This window comes from Ceratotherium simum, chromosome 35, assembly GCF_057802395.1.
Source record: "Ceratotherium simum simum isolate JZ-2026a chromosome 35, ASM5780239v1, whole genome shotgun sequence".
Classification (NCBI taxonomy): domain Eukaryota; kingdom Metazoa; phylum Chordata; class Mammalia; order Perissodactyla; family Rhinocerotidae; genus Ceratotherium; species Ceratotherium simum.
This window is the reverse complement of record NC_141934.1, coordinates 4,799,021-4,811,204: the sequence shown is the minus strand read 5'-3', so window position 1 is coordinate 4,811,204 and position 12,184 is coordinate 4,799,021. Positions and strand designations below refer to the sequence as shown.

Sequence of the window (12,184 nt, the reverse complement as noted above, 5' to 3'; positions counted from 1 at the left end):
AGGAAGATCAGCCCTGAGCTAACATCTGCCAACCCTCCTCTCTTTGCTGAGGAATACCGGCCCTGGGCTAACATCCATGCCCATCTTCCTCCACTTTATATGGGACACCACCACAGTGTGGCTTGACAAGTGGTGCATCGGTGCACGCCCGGGATCCGAACTGGAGAACCCTGGGCCACCGCGGCAGAGCGCGCACACTTGACCGCTTGCACCACCGGCCAGGCCCGGGAGCTGTTAGCAAAGGCTTTGTCTTGAGAAACAAAAATACCATGATTAATACTTTCAGAAGAGCTATTCAGTCATTGTTTGCTGATATAATAGGGTCTTCTCAAGTTGAAATGCCTAAATATGATTTTAAGAGTTCATAGTACTTAGTTGGACCAACTAAATTAAGAAACTTCAGCTGAGAGGGAGGTGGTGATGAGTTGATGTGAATTTAACCTAAAAGAACTGTCAATGAAATAACCCATAACCAATCTACAAATCAAAACTGGGGTGAGTTTATTACGAGCCAACTATGCAGACCATATAGCCCAGGAGAGTCCTTTCACAAAGAAATGGAGCACTCCAAAGAAGTGGGGTGTACAGAGTGGTTATATACTGTCAAAGAGCATGTGTCACATATGATTGCAATGTCCCTTTTACAATAGTCACAAGATTGCCCAGTCAGCACAGTGATTGATGGACACAGCAGGTATCAGGTCTGCTGTCTCCATGGGCCCGGCTGGTGGCAGGTCTGTTGTCTTGAGTTAGGCAGTCACAGGATGAGTGCAGCAATCAAATCCTAGCCTAGGGAGAAGTGCTTATCCTTAAGGAAATGCCGATGTGTCGGAAGTTGCATCCTTATCTTAAGGGCATTTGTTCTTGTCTTTGGGACATGTTAATTGCTTAAAGCAGATATACAATGCATGTTCAAAGGCCAGAGGCCCTTTTTGGAAAAACAAGGTCAGGCCAAATTAGTTTTACACCAAATGGCTTCCTCATATGCTCCAATATATCCTATTGCTCGCCATATATTTCTCAGAACTTACACTGATCTTCTCTGAGACAATGTTGGCCATTCCAAGTACTTTCCCTTTGTGATAGAAGGGTTTGTGTCTCAAGATGAATTTAATGGAAATCCCAGCTGCAGAAATTTTGATTAAAATCCTACTGTATGCATCAGTGCCTCATAACAAAGTCGAGAACCTTTTGGAGAGTCTGTCCCTGCCTCAAAGGGTAATTTCTCTTCTGGCTCAGTATTGCAGTTTGGTTGGAACCAGAATTAGCCTGTCAGCTGTGAATTAGCCCCTTATCTTTCACTTACTAAGGAGGAGGCCAGAAGCAGAGTTTCTAGTCTTCCAGACCATCACTCTTACGAGCTAGGAGATTACGGTGCTGGGTTAGGAAATCAGAAAGAACTTGAAGTAGTTTGAGATTTCTGGACTGTAACATGATCATAATTTCATGATAGGGAAAGAATACCCAAGCCTAAAATTATCTGGGTCCTGATGTGGCCATTTTGACTTCCTATTTCATTTTGATTCTGGTTCTCTTTCCTTGAGTTAGTTCCAGTAGTAGGTGTAAGGAATTTGTCCGTTTCATCTACGTTGTTGAATTTATTTGCACAGTCATTCATAATATTCCTCTACGCTTTCAATATGAATCTTAGTATCAGTAGTGACATCCTCTTTTTTGTTCCTGGTATTGGTAATGTGTGTCTTCTCTTTCTCTGAATCAGTTTGGCTAGGGGTTTATTAATGTGATTGTTCAGCTCAAAGAACCAGGTTTTGGTTTCATTGATTTTTCTCTTTTTTTCTTTCTCTGTTTTCTGTTTAGTTTATTTTTGCTCTTTATTATTTCCTTTGTTTGTGCATAATTTGGATATTTGCTCCTTTTCTAGTTTCTTAAGTTGAAAGCTTAAGTCATTGATTTTGAAACTTTTGAAAGACTTTCTGGGTCTGTGTTCATGAGGGATACTGGTCTGTGGTTCCTTGTACTGTCTGGTTTTGGTGCAAGGGTGATGATGAACTCATAGAGTGAGTTGGGAAGCATTCCTTTCTCTTCTATTTTCTGGAAGAGTTTTATAGGTCATTGATTTTAGACCTTTCCAGCTTTTTCTGATATGAGTGTTTTATATGTTTCCCTCTAAGCACTATTTTAGCGGCATCCCACAAATTCTGGTATGTCATGTTTTCCTTTTCATTCCAGTCAAAATGCTTTCTAATCTCCCTTGTTATTAGTTTCCACCTATTTGGTGGAGGGGGCTTCAGATATCTTTGTGTTACTGATTTCTAATTTAATTCCAACATTCAGAAAACATATTTTTTAGTATTTGAATTTTTTTATTAAGGTCTTTATTAACAGGCGCTTGTAGTTTGTTGAGTTTTTTTTAAATATCAAGTTGTAAAGTTATATTACAAATTAAAAATGAGGTTTTAAAATATATAACTTGACCAGATGTGAAACAATTTAAAAATGTAAAGGTGTATTGAGAAAAACCAGGCTTCATAAAAAAATAAAACACATTGTTATTACTACAAAGAGACAACTTTAGATAAAATAATGAAAGTCCCATGCTGCATAGATAAGCAGATAGTTATCTGGTAAAGAGGGAAAAAGCAAGCATTTAAGGTCTTCAGCTCCGATCTTTTCTTCATTTCTTATTGCTGGAATTTCATATTCGTTTCTTCTTGTTGGATGACTAAAGCAGATGGTGGAGGGATGGTGAGCGTGCATTTCCTTAGCCCACCCGGCTCAACCTCGGGAGGGGAGGAGTTCTCAGCTGGTGGATCAGCTGCTTGTGTCTCTCTGCCATCGTGTGGTTTAGGGTTCTCTTGGCATCTGTGTAGGTCATTGAAGGTGCAGCGGTGCTAACGTTGAGGTGGCTGCTTACATTGGTTCTCATCTCCTTGACTGTCCTGATCTTCATGGCCATCCTCTCTGGGCTGTCTTTGGTGAGGAGGGCCCCTGTGGAATTGTGGTCTACACCCCGATACAGCTTCTGTCTCACTGGTCTCCCTTGTTCTCCTGCACGCTGGTTGTCAGTCCCCTTCATCACTCCTCCCTGCACAGGAGGGTTGGAACACTGTGTTGTCTCCCATAGGGTCTCTGCATGTAGTAAGGTGTGGACCATGGCCTGCGGTCGGGCCGCCGCTGTGGGGCCTGGCCTTTGGGAGCACTCTCTGGTCCCTGGTTCTTTCCTTGCTGTCACTATTCTGCTAATTCTGCTGGTGGTTGTGCGGAGGACCCCTGTGACATGGAGGGCGTCTATGAGGGTCCAGGTCTGCTGCATGTCTGCTGGCTTGCACTGCAGCCCACCCTAGGGCCTGTCACACTTGCTGCCTCTGCACCCTTTCTCCTTCCACAGCGTCAGATTGCATAGTCTCCCCATCTCCTGCACTGGGAAGGTCCTCAGTTCTGGGGTTCTTCCTGTTTGTGGTGGTCTGTGTACATCTGCCTTGGTGTCCTTCCTCTTGATGAAACCATACCCATTTCTTACATTGAACATTTCACTGTTCCCCAAACCTTTGTTACACTTACGTTCTTGTGCCTGCACCCTGCCTGTGGTGCTGGGCTTGCTGTTGGCAGCACTAGGGGTGGGGACAGCTGAAGGTCCTGGCTCAGAGTGTGGTGATGGTGACTGGGCCAGCTCACCACTCAAGGGTGCAGTGGCGGGGCCTGGAGCTGGAGGTGGCACCTCAGCCGTGGTCAAGTGGTTGTATAGACCCTGTCTGCAGGGTGCCCGGGCACTGGTCCCTCCTTAATGCTGTGTGCTCCCTCAGGCTGGTGCACATGTCCTGACCTGCATCTTAGACATAAAAAGGTAAAGATAGAACATTCATTGGGTTCCTCCAGATTAGGATTCTGAACTAGTTTCCAAGGAGAGCTGTGAAGAAAGCACCTTTCAGTGGCCCCCTGGGAGATGACAGAATGTCACCCTAAAGTCTGTGAGACCCAGGCCACATAGGGTGCCCTGATCAGACTGCCCAGCAAAAGTCACGCTGACCTGGTGACTGTCTAGTATGTAAGGGATTTTTAAGTTATACCCTTGGCTGTACTACAGGTATGAAAAACCAGGAACGTGTAGAATTGCCTGTGTGCAGGTGTGAGAGCTCTGTTCCCTTCCTTGGGAACTGGTGACCCTGACATTTGTACTGTGAATTGACTCTTCTCTCCTAGAGCCATAGGTTGCAGTTGTGGTCTGTGTATTACACAGAGACTTTCCTATGAGACGCTGATGCTGTTGACCTACAAGGAACAGCATGTGCTTGGTAGAACAAGTCCCGAATCTGTCCACCCGGGTGAGTTAACAATAGGCATTAAAGTCTCGCGGCCCCTGTGTCCTCTGTAGATGAAGTGCGCACAGGGACCTACAGGCAGCTCTTCCACCCGGAGCAGCTGATCACAGGGAAGGAAAATGCAGCCAATAATTATGCCAGAGGCCATTACACCATCGGCAAGGAGATCGTCAACCTGGTCCTGGACCGGATCCACAAACTGGTAACAAGAGTGCCAAGAGGACTTCCTGTGGACGTTGTCCTGGATGGGAGGGTAGGCCTTGGATTGCGACCAGGAGGACATTTTGGCAAAACCGAGGGCAGAATCACGAGTCCACAGTCTGTCTCTCCAGGGTGCCTGCGGTGCACCATACATCTTGAACATCTGCTCTGCTCTGCCTCTAAGTGTAATGGGTGTTACCCGGGGAGGATGTGAGTCATATAATCTTGCAGAGGAAGAGAAGTGACCGTGGCTGGTTGGAGGTGGGCGGTGTGGCTTCTGCAGGTGTTGGCTCACGTTCTCTGCTCTCTCTCAGGCGGATCTGTGCACGGGGCTGCAGGGCTTCCTCATCGTCCACAGCTTTGGAGGTGGCACCGGCTCTGGCTTTGCGTCTCTGCTCATGGAGCGCCTCTCGGTGGACTATGGCAAGAAGTCCAAGCTTGAATTTGCCATTCACCCAGCCCCCCAGGTTTCCACGGCCATGGTGGAGCCCTACAACTCCATCCTGACCACCCACATGACCCTGGAACATTCTGACTGTGCCTTCATGGTGGACAACGAAGCCAACTACAACATATGTCGGTGCAACCTGGATATCGAGTGGCCCACGTACACCAACCTCAACCATCTGATAGGGCAGATCGTGTCCTCCATCATGGCCTCCCTGAGATTCGATGGGGCCCTGAACGTAGACTTGACAGAATTCCAGACCAACCTGGTCCTGTACCCCCGAAGCCACTTCCCCCTGGGCACCTACACCCCGGTTGTCTCAGCCGAGAAGGCCTACCACAGGCAGCTGTCTGTGGCCGAGATCACCAATGCCTGCTTTGAACAGGCCAACCAGATAGTCAAGTGTGACTCTCATCATGGCAAGTACACAGCCTGTTGCATGTTGTACAGGGAGGACATGGTCCCGAAAGCCGTCAACGCAGCCATCACAACCATTAAGACCAAGCACCATCCAGTTTGTGGATTGGTGCCCGACTGGATTTAAGGTAGGACTGGGTGATTTGGAGTGTGTCTACCTGTTAGCAAGCAGCAGACCCTGCAATAGAACACTGCCCTTTGCAGAGAATTCCTCTGTTCCCTGGCAGCTCAGCCCTTGGTTATAACTTAGAGAAAAAGAGTAATCATTTATTCAGTGGCATCTTTTGAACTTCCTTCCTGAGTCATCACACTATAGATCGGTGGTGAGAGTATTTATTTTTTAACAGAATAGAGAATTTTTTGAAGGATTTTTGTTCCCTTTTCTGGCTGGTAGAATTAGTGTGGGAAATGTAGGTTGGACTGAGAAATGTCGGCATTGTCAGGGCATTCTGGTAATTCATATGGATATTTGAAATTGGGGAATTACTAGAAACTGATTGCTGTCACTAAATCTTCCTTCCTTCCATAGTATGTAGAAACTACATCCAATTTAAATGTCCTGTGCAGTATTGGATTTAAAGAAAAACTATCACAAATCTTTTTGTGAAGAAAATGGCAACATCTTTATTTCTCTCTTGGTAAGCCTAGAAATTTTTGGGCCAGAGTTTGCCTCAGACCACAGTGTGTCTCTACCTTCCATTGGATACGGGTCAGAAACCTTGCTGTCGCTCTCCAGCTTTGTCCAATCCTCGGCCACTGAACCCTGTGGATTCTTTCCCTTGGGATGTGCTTTCCTGAGCCTTTTCAGGCCTCCTCTGCTAGCTCAGACCCTCACTACTTCTGCTGGGCCTGCTACAGTGGTTCTGAACTAGGCCTTCCTCCTCTGGTCCTCCTCCTCTAGCTCAGGGGTCAGCATGGTGGGTGGACCAGCCGCCTGGTTCTGTAAATAAGTTGTGTGTGAACACTGCCATACCTGCTCATTGGCGTATTGCTGTGGCTGCTTTTGATGCAAAGACAGAACTGAGGAGCTGTAACAAAGACCACGTGGCCCACTCAGCCTAAAATATGTAGTGTCTGGCCCTTTACAGACAAAGTTTGCTGACCTGGGCTCCAGCGGACCCTGAGTGCTGTCGCAAAAACCTCTGGTAATGCTGTCCCTTGGATCTGAAACTTGGAATGCCTCCACTTTGGTCCCAGCCCTAGAATGTCACCCCCTCCCTCCTACTGAGCACTCACATCGACCACCTCTTGGTGCAGTGGTGCCAGCAGTCCCAGGACCTTGACGGTGTGCCTGTCACCCTGCTCTGCATGGGCTGGCTCATTTGGTGGGAAAGCAGGGGGTATGACCTTCCCTCGTGATACAACCACAGTTGTGTCCTCTGAATCTCTCTGGGTGGAAAAGGTTTCAGCCACAGAAATTAATCCCCATCTTGTTGAAGCCTGTGTAGAAAATAATGTACAAAGAATCCAAAGCAGTGTCCCTTTTGAGAGGGAAGACAGTCCTGTCAGTTGGGCACCTATCACATGTCACAGTTGCTGGGACACAGCCCTTCAGGCAGCTTGAGACCTAACCAGGGTGGCCAACTCTGGGGCTCCTATTTCCCTGTTTTCCTTGTCTGGAAACCAGCACCCTGTTATCCTGGCTCCCTGCCTGGCACCAAGAAGGGCTCAGAGCCTGCAGGGTGACCCAAGCCTTGTCCGGGGTTGCCAGAGGGGACCTGTGTGTCTTCTGTTTCCGTGAAAGCAGCCACCATTTCTGAGTTTGACGGAAGCTTCACAGAGTGCTTTCTTCATATATAAAATGACTTCCTTCGTTCTGACAATACCCTGACTGTTGCAAGGTTCTAAAAGCTTCCAGAGAGAAAAGATCAGCATGCATACAGAGAATCAGACAACAGCACAGCATTGAACATATCAAGAGCCACACTGGAAGCTAGAAAAAAATGGGGAACAGCCTTCCGGATTCTGAGGGACATTGATTTCCAGGTCAGAATTCTATATCCAGCTAAATGATTAATCAATAGTAAGGGTAAAATTAAGACATTTTCAGACACGCACAGTTTCAAAATTTTACTTTCTTCCACTTTTCTCAGGATGCTACTGAAGGATACACAACATTAAAATTAGAAAATGGGGGTAAAAACCAAGAAACAGATATAGAATCTGGGAAACAAGGAAGCCAACACGGGGAGAGATGACGAGAGTTCACAGGGTGGTAGGGGAGGGAAGTCCCAGTGCGGCAGTTGTCACATAGGCCTGAAGACCAGGTCAGCTGATTGGGCAGGAGGATAGAAAGGGGAAAACAAATGGAACCAGTAGACGACCCAGTGAGAGGAGGCTTCAGTCCTGACAGAGGGCTTGGGAAGAATCGGTAACAGGACATAGAAAATGAAGCAAATGTGCAGATGGGCCAATTACCAGCTCCTGGAAGAACAAAATGTTGTACCAGCAGGGAAATATAATTGTGCTACACTGTATAGCTCATGAGTGAGCAGTGTTTCCAAAGTCGTAAGATCAACATTAAATATCAACGTAATCAGAAATCGTGACTCAGCTGGGCTGGGAGAAGGGAGAAGGATTTGTGTGTGTGGCCAGGCGGGTGGGTCTTTTGTTCAAATGCTGATTTCTTATGTTCCATCAGAAGAAGTCAGTATATAATATTCAGAGTAATCGAGGCAGAAGTAGAAATTAAAGACTATTATTTAGAAATATGAAGATAAATATCAGAAGAAACAGATGAAAGAGTTGAAAGGATTGCCTCTAGGAAGCCAGAGGGAGTTGAGAGAGGAAGAATAGGGAGGACACTGCTAGTTTCCTCACAATCCTGAGAGCACTACTGGACTTTTAAATTAGATATATTTATTGCTCTGACAAAAAGTAGAAATTAAACATCAGAGAAAAGTAAGAAAAATAGACATCCCAATAGAAAAACATGGGCAAGGACATTCATAGGCAATTCACAAAAAAGAAAGAACAAATTGACACAAAAAAAATGCTCTCACTAAAAAATCAGAGAAATGCAAATATGCACAACAATAATATACGTTTTCCCATTAGATTTTTTAAAACCCTTACTTCTCTGCACATTGTTTTCCCTGTTCAGTAAATTGGAAGTGTAACAACACTTGCCTTGATGAATTCCTGTCAAGGACGCATGAGATAATGCACAAGAACTCTCAACTCTTACATGATACAAAGGAATGAAGGTGAGAAAGCGGCCTTTGTGTTGCAACCCTGAGATACAACTAAAAAGATGGAGACAATTTTCCCGCTTGACATTCTTTTATTTAAATAAGTAGATAATTCCAGTTATACAATATTCCCCCACGAGATTCAGTAGGACTGTAACTGGAAGGACATTTTCACGTTTCCTGCTCTGGCCCTGTGGAGAAACGTTTACTCTCCCTTCATCTCCCAATCACACTGGTGGAAAGACGATTGGGAGGAACGAATGTGTAACACACACAGCAGACTCTTCACCAGACGTTGAAAAGGCACTGGATCTTGTCCGGGGTGATCATCCATCCTGGTTTCTCTGAAACGGTCCCAGTTTGTGCCTGTTTTCTGGGAGTCATGATGAATAGCACCCACTTTTATTCTCAAAGTGTTCTCATTTGGATGATAAATTATCTGGTTCTCAGAGTCACAGTCTCCTAAGATGCAGGTATTAATTTATGCTAAAAATACTAGACAAAATGCTTTAGGTACCATGCGGGAAGAGGGTAAACTTGTTCTATTAATATATTTGTATTTTAGGAGATTGAGTTATATTCTTGATGACACAAAAGACTAATGTGTGTGTGGCTAGTGCAGGTAGAAAGAGGCTTTCGTCTCTCTCTCAAAAGATGATGTGGATCTGCTCAAGCAGCTACACACGGTCTCCATTGTGAGCCTGTGTTCTCAGTGTATTGACACAGAATCAACAGTTTTATCCTGGGAAGTAGTAAAGTCAAATGTTGCAGAGAAACCCTGTCTGTACAAGAGCACCAGGATAGCTTTTGTGCAACTTGCTACTTTTAGCAGAACTTTTCCTATTTGGTGCCATCCGATTTCCTGCAGAGCATGCCACTTTCTGTGATTGATCTTCATAAGGTTGATCTGGAAGGTGCACAGCATTCTAAACTTCTTTCTACATCATTCAGGAAAACTAATTACGTTTACTATGGCATCTGCCTCCCCATCAATCAACATCTCTTGGAATGGCTTGAAGCAAAAAGAGTGAACTTTCCTAAACTGTCAGTGCACTGGAAAGTGAGAGAGTGCCGTCAGGACGCTAGAAACTGTGAGAAAGTCCTGAAAGAAGGAAAGCAGACAGGGCTACCTTTACAGAGAAATGAGTCTGGAGGGAACCCTATACAAGGTAGATGCAGGAGAGAACTCCCGTAGAAGTGGAGGGTGTGTCCCGGGGGATAAAGGTGCCAGGAGAGACTCAGGGGCCATCACTGGGTGACTCACCAGGACATGCTCTTCTAGCAGCTCCGCCAGTTTCTGACTGGGCCGAGCAGCAGACGACAGTGACATCTGCTCTCAGGATGAAGCAGACACCAGGATCTGGGGCTGGAGAGGGCGGAAGTGCCCTGGTAGGTGATGAACCCCTACTGTAAACTACCAACATGACCTTTCTAACATTGTTAGAACCTGCCCTCTCCCCCATAGTCTCTGTCAGCAAGCTGAGTCCACCAACAAATGAGGGTCCTCAGACATAGAGACAGAGAATCATCCTGCATTTGAGGAAACTCACCATGAAAGCAGAAATGCAATAAAAAGCACTAACACCTGAAGAAACAGAGTTAACAGAGCAATCAGAAAAAGACTCAGAAATAAATATAGTAATATCCTCAAAAGTATTCAAAGGCTGTTTGTGTTCATGAGAAAGACATAAAAACTCCTGGAAATTAGAAGCCGGTCTCTCCCCTCCACCACAGCCACCTCCTGCTGCTGCTGCCCTGGCTGCCTGGGTGCTCCTTGGTGCACGTCGTCTGCTGCTTGTAATGGGGCGGCTGAGAGGCTGGTGCCCACCCAGGCCACAGAAGGCCCCAGGAAGGAGTGGACAGGCAGAGTGACCTCCTCAAGGTGACATCAGATCACATTCACCCCCCTCATATAAAACTGTCGAGGACTTGCTGACCCTCTGAGGATGGACACCGAACTGTCACCATGGGCTTTAAGGTTCTGCGTGAGCCAGCTCCTCTCTGCCCCTCACCTCACTCCAGGCTTCCTCTCACCCTCTCCACCCCATCCTCTCCCCGCACTCCCTCCTGGGCCTCCTTGTGCTGCATCTTCTACCTGAAACACATTCCCCCATCTCTCAGACAAGTGAGCCCTGCTCTGCCTTCAGACCTCGGATCAGTCAGTCTTCTGGAAAAACAGGCTCCCTGACCTCCGTGGTGGGGTCAAGTCTTCCTATTATTGCTCCAGTGGACCTATTTTGGGAGCATTTATCAAAGTTTCACGTTCACATTGATCTTTCTGACTCTAAACTCCCGGCTGTCAGACGTGGGGTCTGTTTTTGTTCCCCTTTATATCCCAGCACTCACTGGGGACTCGGATGTTTGGTGGATGAAGTAAGAATAACCCTCCCAGATTCCTGTACAAGGAAGTTCTCAGAATACGTTCCCGGAAGTAAAACACCCCAGGATTTGACACATTCCATAATTTAAGAAAATAGCTTTAGTGAAATAGAATTCACATACCATACAATTCATCCATTTAAAGTGAATTCAGTGTCTTTTAGTATATTCACAGAGTTCTGCAAACATCGCCACAATCTGATTTTAGAACATTTCTGTCCTGTCCAAAAGAAAGCTTGTACCCATTCACAGCCACTCCCCGTTCTCCCTCCTTGCCCCAGTCTTAAGTAACCATTGGTCCACTTTCTGTCTCCATAGATTTGCCTATTCTGGACATTTCATATAAACAGACTCTCACAATATGTGGTCTTTTGTGAATGGCTTCTTCCACTTAGCATAGTGTTTTCAAGTTTACCCGTGTTGTAGCACCTATCCGTACTCCATTCCTTTCTATGGCCAAATAATATTCCATCATAGGTCCATACTAGTTTTTATTTATCCATTCCTCAGTTGGTGGATATTGGGGTTTCTTTCACTTTGGGGCTATCATGAATAATGCTGCTATGAACATTTGTGGACAAGTTTTTGCATGGATATGTTTTCAATTCTCTTGGATATATACCTAGGAGCAGAATTGCTGGGCCATGTGTTTATCCTTTTGAGGAATTGCCAAAACGCTGTTGCCTCATTTTACATTCCCACCAGCAATGTGTGAGGGTCCCAATTTCTCCACGTCACCAACTCTCGTTATTGTATGACTTTTTGATTATGGCCATCCCGGTAATTATGAAGTAATATTTTATTGTGGTTTTGATTTGCATTTCCCTAATGACTAAAGATGCTGAGTATCTTTTCACGTGCTAATTGGCAATTGTATATCTTCTTTGCAGAAATGTCTATTCAAATCTTTCGCCCATTTTTAATTTGGGTTATTTACCTTTTTATTGTTGAAATGTAAGTATTTGTATAATCTAGATACAAGCGCCTTATCAAATAAATGAGATCCAAATATTTTCTCCCATACTGTAGGTTGTCTTTTCATTTTCTTGATAGTATCATTTGCAGTACAAAGATTTTTAATTTTGATGAAATCTGATTTATCTATTTTTTCTCTTGTCACTTGTACTTTTGATGTCATATCAAAAAAAACATTGACTGATGCAAGGTTATGAAAATTGCCTCTTATGTTTTCTCCTAACAGTTTACAGGTTTCGCTCTCATACCTAGCTCTACAATCTGAATATTGGACAGGTCCCTTCCAAGGCAGT

The 12,184-nt window shown here is 45.2% G+C and overlaps 2 pseudogenes across 1 annotated transcript; one reads left to right on the top strand and one right to left on the bottom strand.

Annotated features, from left to right (window-relative positions):
• Nucleotides 1-2,642: 2,642 nt before the first annotated feature.
• Nucleotides 2,643-3,490, bottom strand: LOC106800229 (Y-box-binding protein 1 pseudogene; annotated as a pseudogene).
• Nucleotides 3,491-4,219: 729 nt separating this feature from the next.
• Nucleotides 4,220-11,918, top strand: LOC106800067 (tubulin alpha-3 chain-like; annotated as a pseudogene). The gene is made up of 3 exons (XR_015549847.1): nt 4,220-4,283; nt 4,334-4,482; nt 4,796-11,918. The product of XR_015549847.1 is annotated as a tubulin alpha-3 chain-like (transcript).
• Nucleotides 11,919-12,184: the final 266 nt, after the last annotated feature.